This window comes from Elephas maximus, chromosome 14, assembly GCF_024166365.1.
Source record: "Elephas maximus indicus isolate mEleMax1 chromosome 14, mEleMax1 primary haplotype, whole genome shotgun sequence".
NCBI lineage: Eukaryota > Metazoa > Chordata > Mammalia > Proboscidea > Elephantidae > Elephas > Elephas maximus.
In genome coordinates this window covers 2,597,451-2,606,870 of record NC_064832.1, presented here as the reverse complement: position 1 = coordinate 2,606,870, position 9,420 = coordinate 2,597,451, and positions in this window count along the sequence as shown.

Genomic DNA, 9,420 nt, shown 5'->3' with positions numbered 1-9,420 from the left:
AACAGGGAACTGAGGGCTGAAGCTCCCACCTGACCACCTAGCCTCCTGCCTTAGGGGTCTAAGGAGGGTGACACCTACCAATCTGTAGAGGTACTTGCACTGGGGGCCTAAGATAAAGCTGCAGAGCCCTCCAACCAAGGTGCTTTAGGAATAGAGACACACCTACCTCACTGACACTTGGGGGAAGCCTGTCAGCATCCTGCCCCCCTGGAGTGTAAACCCCAGCTGCTAATAGAATCTGGTGCACACAATTATCACCACTACTTCTCAAGGTGGATAGGTGTTAGGGTGCAGCACACACTTGATGACCCAAAATCAGATTCTACTCAAGAATAGTGAATAGACTCAGGCATATATATCTGGCAACAGCCCAAACTAGCTGGTAATAGGTCATAAGTAAGTCAAGGGCTGCAACAATCAAGACAGCACAATCTAGTAGCCCATCCAGGCATACTGAAAGAAAATAAAACAAGATAAGACTCAGTGAGCAAATATAGAATAAATCACTACAATATCTTAGTGATGGCACGGAGACAGCAGTTGATATCAAACCACATAAAGAAACAGACCATGACTGCTTCTACAACCCCCCCAAACTAAAGAATCAAAATCTTTCCCAAATGAAGATACAATCCTGGAATTATCAGATATAGAATATAAAAAACTAATTTACAGAATGCTTCAAGACATCAGGGAGGACCTCAGAAATGAAATAAGACAAACTGAAGAAAAAGCCAAGGAACACACTGATAAAACAGTTGAAGAACTCAAAAAGATTATTCAAGAATGTAGTGGAAAAATTAATAAGTTGCAAGAATCCATAGAGAGACAGCATGCAGAAACCCAAAAGATTAACAATAAAATTACAGAATTAGACAACACAAAAGGAAGTCAGAGGAGCAGACTCGAGCAATTAGAATGCAGAGTGGGAAATCTGGAGGACCAGGGAATTAACACCAACATAGCTGAAAAAAAATCAGATAAAAGAATTAAAAAAAAATGAAGAAACCCTAAGAATCATGTGGGACTCTATCAAAAAGGATAACTTGCATGTGATTGGAGTCCCAGAACAGGGAGGGAGGACAGAAAACACAGAGAGAAAAGTTGAAGATCTGCTGACAGAAAACTTCCCTGACATCATGAAAGATGAAAGGATAACTATCCAAGATGCTCATTGAACCCCATTTAAGATTGATCCAAAAAGAAAAACACCAAGACTTATTATCATCAAACTTGCCAAAACCAAAGATAAAGAGAAAATTTTAAAAGCAGTCAGGGATAAAAGAAAGGTCTCCTACAAGGGAGAATCAATAAGTTCAGACTACTCAGCAAAAACCATGCAGGCAAGAAGGCAATGGGATGACATATACAGAGCACTGAAGGAGAAAAACTGCCAGCCAAGGATCATATATCCAACAAAACTCTCTCTGAAATATGAAGGCGAAATTAAGATATTTACAGATAAACAGAAGCTTAGAGAATTTGCAAAAACCAAACCAAAGCTACAAGAAATACTAAAGGAAATTGGTCAGAAAACCAATAATATCAGATACCAGCACAACACAAGGTCACAGAAGAGAACATCCTGATATCAACTCAAATAGGGAAATCACAAAAACAAATTAAGATTAAATAAAAAAAAAAATGCTCAAAACACGGAATCATTGAAGTCAATATGTAAAAGATCACAATAATCAAAAAGAGGGACTAAATACAGGTGGCATAGAACCGCCATATGGAGAGGGATACAAGGCGATAGAGGACAATACAAGTTAGGTTTTTACTTAGAAAAATAGGGGTAAATATTAAGGTAAACACAAAGAGGTATAACAACTCCATAACTCAAAATAAAAACCAAGAAAAACGTAACAACTCAGCAAACATAAATTCAACTACTATGAAAATGAGAAACACACAATTTACAAACCAAAACGTCTCAGCACAAAAAAATAAGTGGAAAAATGAAATTGTCAACAACACACGTAAAAAGGCATCAAAATGTCAACACTAAACACTTACTTATCTATAATTACGCTGAATGTAAATGGACTAAATGCACCAATAAAGAGACAGAGAGTCTCAGACTGGATAAAGAAACAGGATCCGTCTATATGCTGCCTACAAGAGACACAACTTAGACTTAAAGACACAAACAAACTAAAACTCAAAGGATGGAAAAAATATATCAAGCAAACAATAAGCAAAAAAGGAGTAACAGTATTAATTTCTGAAAAAACAGACTTTAAACTTAAATCCACCACAAAGGATAAAGAAGGACACTACATAATGATAAAATGGACAATTGACCAGGAAGATATAACCGTATTAAATATTTATGCACCCAATGACAGGGCTGCAAGATACATAAATCAAATTTTAACAGAACTGAAAAGTGAGATAGACACCTCCACAATTATAGTAGGAGACTTCAACACACCACTTTTGGAGAAGGATAGGACATCCAGTAAGAAGCTCAATAGAGACACGGAAGACCTAATTACAACAATCAACCAAATTGACCTCATTGACTTATACAGAACTCTCCACCCAACTGCTGCAAAGTATACTTTTTTTCCTACCACACATGGAACATTCTCTAGAATAGACCACATATTAGGTCATAAAACAAACCTTTGCAGAATCCAAAACATCAAAATATTACAAAGCATCTTCTCAGACCACAAGGCCATAAAAGAGGAAATCAATAACAGAAAAATTAGGAAAAAGAAATCAAATACTTGGAAACTGAACAATACCCTCCTGAAAAAAGACTGGGTCATAGAAGACATTAAGGAGCGAATAAGGAAATTCATAGAATGCAATGAGAATGAAAATACTTCCTATCAAAACCTCTGGGATACAGCAAAAGCAGTGCTCAGAGGCCAATTTATATTGATAAATGCAAACATACAAAAAGAAGAAAGAGCCAAAATCAGAGAACTGTCCCTACAACTTGAACAAATAGAAAGTGAACAACAAAAGAATCCATCAGGCACCAGAAGAAAACAAATAATAAAAATTAGAGCTGAACTAAATGAATTAGAGAACAGAAAAACAATTGAAAGAATTAACAACGCCAAAAGCTGGTTCTTCGAAAAAATTAACAAAATTGATAAACCATTGGCCAGACTGACTAAAGAAATACAGGAAAGGAAACAAATAACCCGAATAAGAAACGAGAAGGGCCACATCACAACAGACCCAACTGAAATTAAAAGAATCATATCAGATTATTACAAAAAATTGTACTCTAACAAATTTGCAAACCTGGAAGAAATGGGTGAATTCTTGGAAAAACACTACCTACCTAAACTAACACAATCAGAAGTAGAACAACTAAATAGACCCATAACAAAAAAAAGAGATTGAAACGGTAATGAAAAAACTCCCAACAAAAAAAAGCTCTGGCCCGGATGGCTATACTGCAGAGTTCTACCAATCTTTCAGAGAAGAGTTAACACCGCTACTATTAAAGGTATTTCAAAGCATAAAAATGACGGAATACTACCTAACTCATTCTGTGAAGCCACCATCTCCCTGATACCAAAACCAGGTAAAGACATTACAAAAAAAGAAAATTACAGACCTATATCCCTCATGAACATAGATGCAAAGATTCTCAACAAAATTCTAGCCAGTAGAATTCAACAAGATATCAAAAAAATAATTCACCACGACCAAGTGGGATTTATCCCAGGTATGCAAGTCTTTTTTTTTATGCAAGTCTGGTTTAATATTAGAAAAACCATTAATGTAATCCACCATATAAATAAAACAAAAGACAAAAACCACATGATCTTATCAATTGATGCAGAAAAGGCATTTGACAAAGTCCAACACCGATTTATGATAAAAACTCTCACCAAAATAGGAATTGAAGGAAAATTCCTCAACATAATAAAGGGCATCTATACAAAGCCAACAGCCAACATCACCCTAAATGGAGAGAGCCTGAAAGCATTTCCCCTGAGAATGGGAACGAGACAAGGATGCCCTTTAACACCGCTCTTATTCAACATTGTGCTAGAGGTCCTAGCCAGGGTAATTAGGCTAGACAAAGAAATAAAGGGCATCCGGATTGGCAAGGAGGAAGTAAAATTATCTCTATTTGCAGATGACAGGATCTTATACACAGAAAACCCTAAGGAATCCTCCAGAAAACTACTGAAACTAATAGAAGAGTTTGGCAGAGTCTCAGGTTATAAGATAAACATACAAAAATCACTTGGATTCCTTTACATCAAGAAAAAGAACATCGAAGAGGAAATCACCAAATCAATACCATTCACGGTAGCCCCCAAGAAGATAAAAACACTTAGGAATAAATCTTACCAAGGATGTAAAAGACCTATACAAAGAAAACTACAAAGCTCTACTACAAGAAATTCAAAAGGACATACTTAAAACATACCTTGCTCATGGATAGGAAGACTTAACATAGTAAAAATGTCTGTTCTACCAAAAGCCATCTATACATACAATGCACTTCCGATCCAAATTCCAATGTCATTTTTTAATGTAATAGAGAAACAAATCACCAACTTCATATGGAAGGGAAAGAAGCCTCGGATAAGCAAAGCATTACTGAAAAAGAAGAAGAAAGTGGGAGGCCTCACTCTACCTGATTTCAGAACCTATTATACAGCTACAGTAGTCAAAACAGCCTGGTACTGGTACAACAACAGACACACAGACCAGTGGAACAGAATTGAGAACCCAGATACAAATCCATCCACATATGAGCAGCTGATATTTGACAAAGGCCCAGTGTCAGTTAATTGGGGAAAAGATAGTCTTTTTAACAAATGGTGCTGGCATAACTGGATATCCATTTGCAAAAAAATGAAACAGGACCCATACCTCACACCATGCACAAAAACTAACTCCATGTGGATCAGAGACCTAAACATAAAGACTAAAACGATAAAGATCATGGAAGAAAAAATAGGGACAACCTTAGGAGCCCTAATACAAGGCATAAAAAGAATACAAAACATTATCAAAAATGATGAAGAGAAACCAGATAACTGGGAGCTCCTAAAAATCAAACACCTATGCTCATCTGAAGACTTCACCAAAAGAGTAAAAAGACCACCTACAGACTGGGAAAGAATTTTCAGCTATGACATCTCCGACCAGCGCCTGATCTCTAAAATCTATATGATTCTGTCAAAACTCAACCACAAAAAGACAAACAACCCAATCAAGAAGTGGGGCAAAGGATATGAACACGTACTTCACTAAAGAGGATATTCAGGCAGCTAACAGATACATGAGAAAATGCTCTCGATCATTAACCATTAGAGAAATGCAAATTAAAACTACGATGAGATCCCATCTCACTCCAACAAGGCTGGCATTAATCCAAAAAACACAAAATAATAAATGTTGGAGAGGCTGTGGAGAGATTGGAACCCTTTTACACTGCTGGTGGGAATGTAAAATGGTACAACCACTTTGGAAATCTATCTGGTGTTTTCTTAATAAGTTAGAAATAGAAGTACCATACAACCCAGAAATCCCACTCCTCGGAATATACCCTAGAGAAATAAGAGCCTTCATACAAACAGATATATGCACACCCATGTTTATTGCAGCTCTGTTTACAATAGCAAAAAGCTGGAAGCAACCAAGGTGTCCATCAACGGATGAATGGGTAAATAAATTGTGGTATATTCACACAATGGAATACTACGCATCGATAAAGAACAGTGACGAACCTGTGAAACATTTCATAACATGGAGGAACCTGGAAGGCATTATGCTGAGCGAAATTAGTCAGAGGCAAAAGGACAAATATTGTATAAGACCACTATTATAGGATCTTGAGAAATAATATAAACAGAGAAGAACACATACTTTTGTGGTTACGGGGGGGGAGGTTAGGAGAGGGCTTTTTACTGATTAATTAGTAGATAAGAACTGCTTTAGGTGAAGGGAAGGACAACACTCAATACATGGAAGGTCAGCTCAACTGGACTGGACCAAAAGCAAAGAAGTTTCCGGGATGAACTGAATGCTTCAAAGGTCAGGGGAGCAAGGGCGAGGGTTTGGGAACTATGGCTTAAGGGGACTTCTAAGTCAATTGGCAAAATAATTCTGTTATGAAAACATTCTGCATCCCACTTTGAAATGTGGCATCTGGGGTCTTAAATGCTAACAAGCGGCCATTTAAGATGCATCAATTGGTCTCAACCCACCTGTTTCAAAGGAGGGTGAAGAACACAAAGGTCACACGATAACTAAGAGCCCAAGAGACAGAAAGGGCCACATGAACCAGAGACCTACGTCATCCTGATACCAGAAGAACTAGTTGGTGCCCGGCCACAACCGATGACTGCCCTGACAGGGAGCACAACAGAGAACCCCTGAGGGAGCAGGAGTTCAGTGGGATGCAGACCCCAAATTCTCACAAGGAGACCATACTTAATGGTCTGACTGAGACTAGAGGAATCCCAGCGGTCATGGTCCCCAAACCTTCTGTTGGCCCAGGACAGGAACCATTCCTGAAGACAACTCATCAGACATGAAAGGAACTGGACAGTGGGTAGGAGAGTGATGCTGATGAAGAGTGAGCTAATTATATCAGGTGGACATTTGAGACTGTGTTGACATCTCCTCTCTGGAGGGGGGATGGGAGGATGGAGAGAGTTGGAAGCTGGCAAAATTGTCACGAAAGGAGAGACTGGAAGGGCTGACTCTTTGGGGGAGAGCAAGTGGGAGTACGGAGTAAAGTGTATATAAACTTATATGTGACAGTCTGACTTGATTTGTAAATGTTCACTTGAAGCTCAATAAAAGTTAATTAAAAAAAAAAAAAACTAACTCCAAATGGACCAAAGACCTAGACATAAAGTCTAAAACGATAAAGATCATGGAAGAAAAAATAGGGACAATGTCAGGATCCCTAACACAAGGCATAAACAGAATACAAAACATTACTAAAAATGACGAAGAGAAACCAGGTAACTGGGAGCTCCTAAAAATCAAACACCTAGGCTCATCTAAAGACTTCACCAAAAGAGTAAAAAGACCACCTACAGACTGGGAAAAAATTTTCAGCTATGACATCTCCGACCAGCACCTGATCTCTAAAATCTACATGATTCTGCTAAAACTCAACCACAAAAAGACAAACAACCCAATTAAAAATTGGGGAAAGGATATGAATAGGCACTTCACTAAAGAAGGTATTCAGGCTGCTAACAGATACATTAGGAAATGCTCTCAATCATTAGCCATTAGAGAAATGGAAATTAAAACTACGATGAGATTCCATCTCACTCCAACAAGGCTGTCATTAATCCAAAAAACACAAACTAATAAATGTTGGAGAGGCTGCAGCGAGATTGGAACACTTATACACTGCTGGTGGGAATGTCAAATGGTACAACCACTTTGGAAATGGATCTGGTATTTCCTTAAAAAGCTAGAAATAGAACTACCATATGACCCAGCAATCCCACTCCTCAGAATATATTGTAGAGAAATAAGAGCCTTTACACGAACAGGTATATGCACACCCATGTTTATTGCAGCACTGTTTACAATAGCAAAAAGCTGGAAGGAACCAAGGTGTCCATCAATGGATGAATGGATAAATAAATTATGGTATATTCACACAATGGAATAGTATGCATCGATAAAGAACAGTGATGAATCTATGAAACACTTCATAACATGGAGGAACCTGGAAGGCATTATTCTAAGTGAAATTAGTCCAATGCAAATGGACAAATATCGTATAAGACCAATATTATAAGATTTTGAGAAATAGTTTAAACTCAGAACACATTTTTTTGTGGCTATGAGAGGGCTGAGGAAGGGAGTGTGGGAGAGGGTTATTTACTACTTAGATAGTAGATAACTACTTTAGGTGAAGGGAAGGACAACACTCAATACAGGGGAGGTCAGCACAACTGGACTGGACCAAAAGCAGTTTCCTGAATAAACTGAATGCTTCAAAGGTTTGTGGAGCAAGGGCAGGTGTTTGGGGACTATGGCTTCAGGGGACATCTAAGTCAATTAGCAAAATAAATTCTATTAAGAAAACATTCTGCATCCCACTTTGAAGTGTGACGTCTCAGGTCTTAAACGGTTGCAAGCAGCCATCTAAGATACACCGAGGAGTCTCAGCTCACCAGGATCAAAGGAGAATGTCACAAGGTAATTAAGAGCCCAAGAGACAGAAAGGGGTACATGAACTAGAGACTACATCATCCTGAGACCAGAGGAGCTAGATGGTGCCTGGCCACAACTGATGACTGCCCTGACAGGGAGCACAACAGAGAACCCCTGAGGGAGCAGGAGAACAGTGGGATGCAGACCCCAAATTCTCATAAAAAGACCAGACTTAATGGTCTGACTAAGACTAGAACTGGGCTGGGTGGGTAAGACTAGAAGAATCCCTGCAGTCATGGTCCCCAAACCTTCTGTTGGCCCAGGACAGGAACCATTCCCTAAGCCAACTAATCAGACATGGATTGGACTGGATAGTGGGTTGGAGAGAGATGCTGATGAGGAGTGAGCTACTTGCATCAGGTGGACACTTGAGACTACGTTGGCATCTTCTGTCCAGAGGGGAGATGGGAGGGTAGAGGGGGTTAGAAACTGTTAAAACGGTCACAAAAGGAGGGACTGGAAGGAGGGAGCGGGCTGACTCATTAGGGGGAGAGTAAGTGGGAGTACGTAGTAAGGTGTATGTAAGTTTATATGTGAGAGACTGACTTGATTTGTAAACTTTCACTTAAAGCACAATAAAAATTATTAAAAAAAATAAAGAGGAACACTACCAAACTACCAAACTCTATGAAGCCAGCATTACCCGATACACAAACTACGTAAAGAAATCATGAAAATTGAAAGTTACGGATGAATATCCTTATGAAAATAGATACAAAACTTTTCAACAAAATTCTAGTCAGCAAACTTAAGCAACATATAAAAAAAATCATAGACCATGATAAATTGAGATTTGTACTAGTATTACAAGGGTGGTTCACCATTAGAAAATCAGTTTAACCCACAACATAAAAAAAAAGGAAAATAAATACATGATCATATCAATTTATGGAAAAAGGCATTTGATAAAATTCAGCATCCTTTTTCTGATTAAAAAAAGCTTCAGAAAAATAGGAAAAGAGAAATTTCTCAACATAATTAAGGGCATATATGCAGCAACAACAGCCAACATTATACTGAAAGGAAAAAGGCTGAGTCTTCCCGTTCAGAAAGAGAATGAGACAACGATGCCCATTATCATCACTCTTATTCAACATTCTACTGGAAGTCCTAGCCAGTGCAATAAAACAAGATTTGAACTGCTGACCTTTTGATTAGCAGCCAAGCTCTTAATCATCGTATGTATCCTGTTGTTGTTAGGTGCAGTCGAGTCGATTCCAACTCGTAGCCACTCTATAT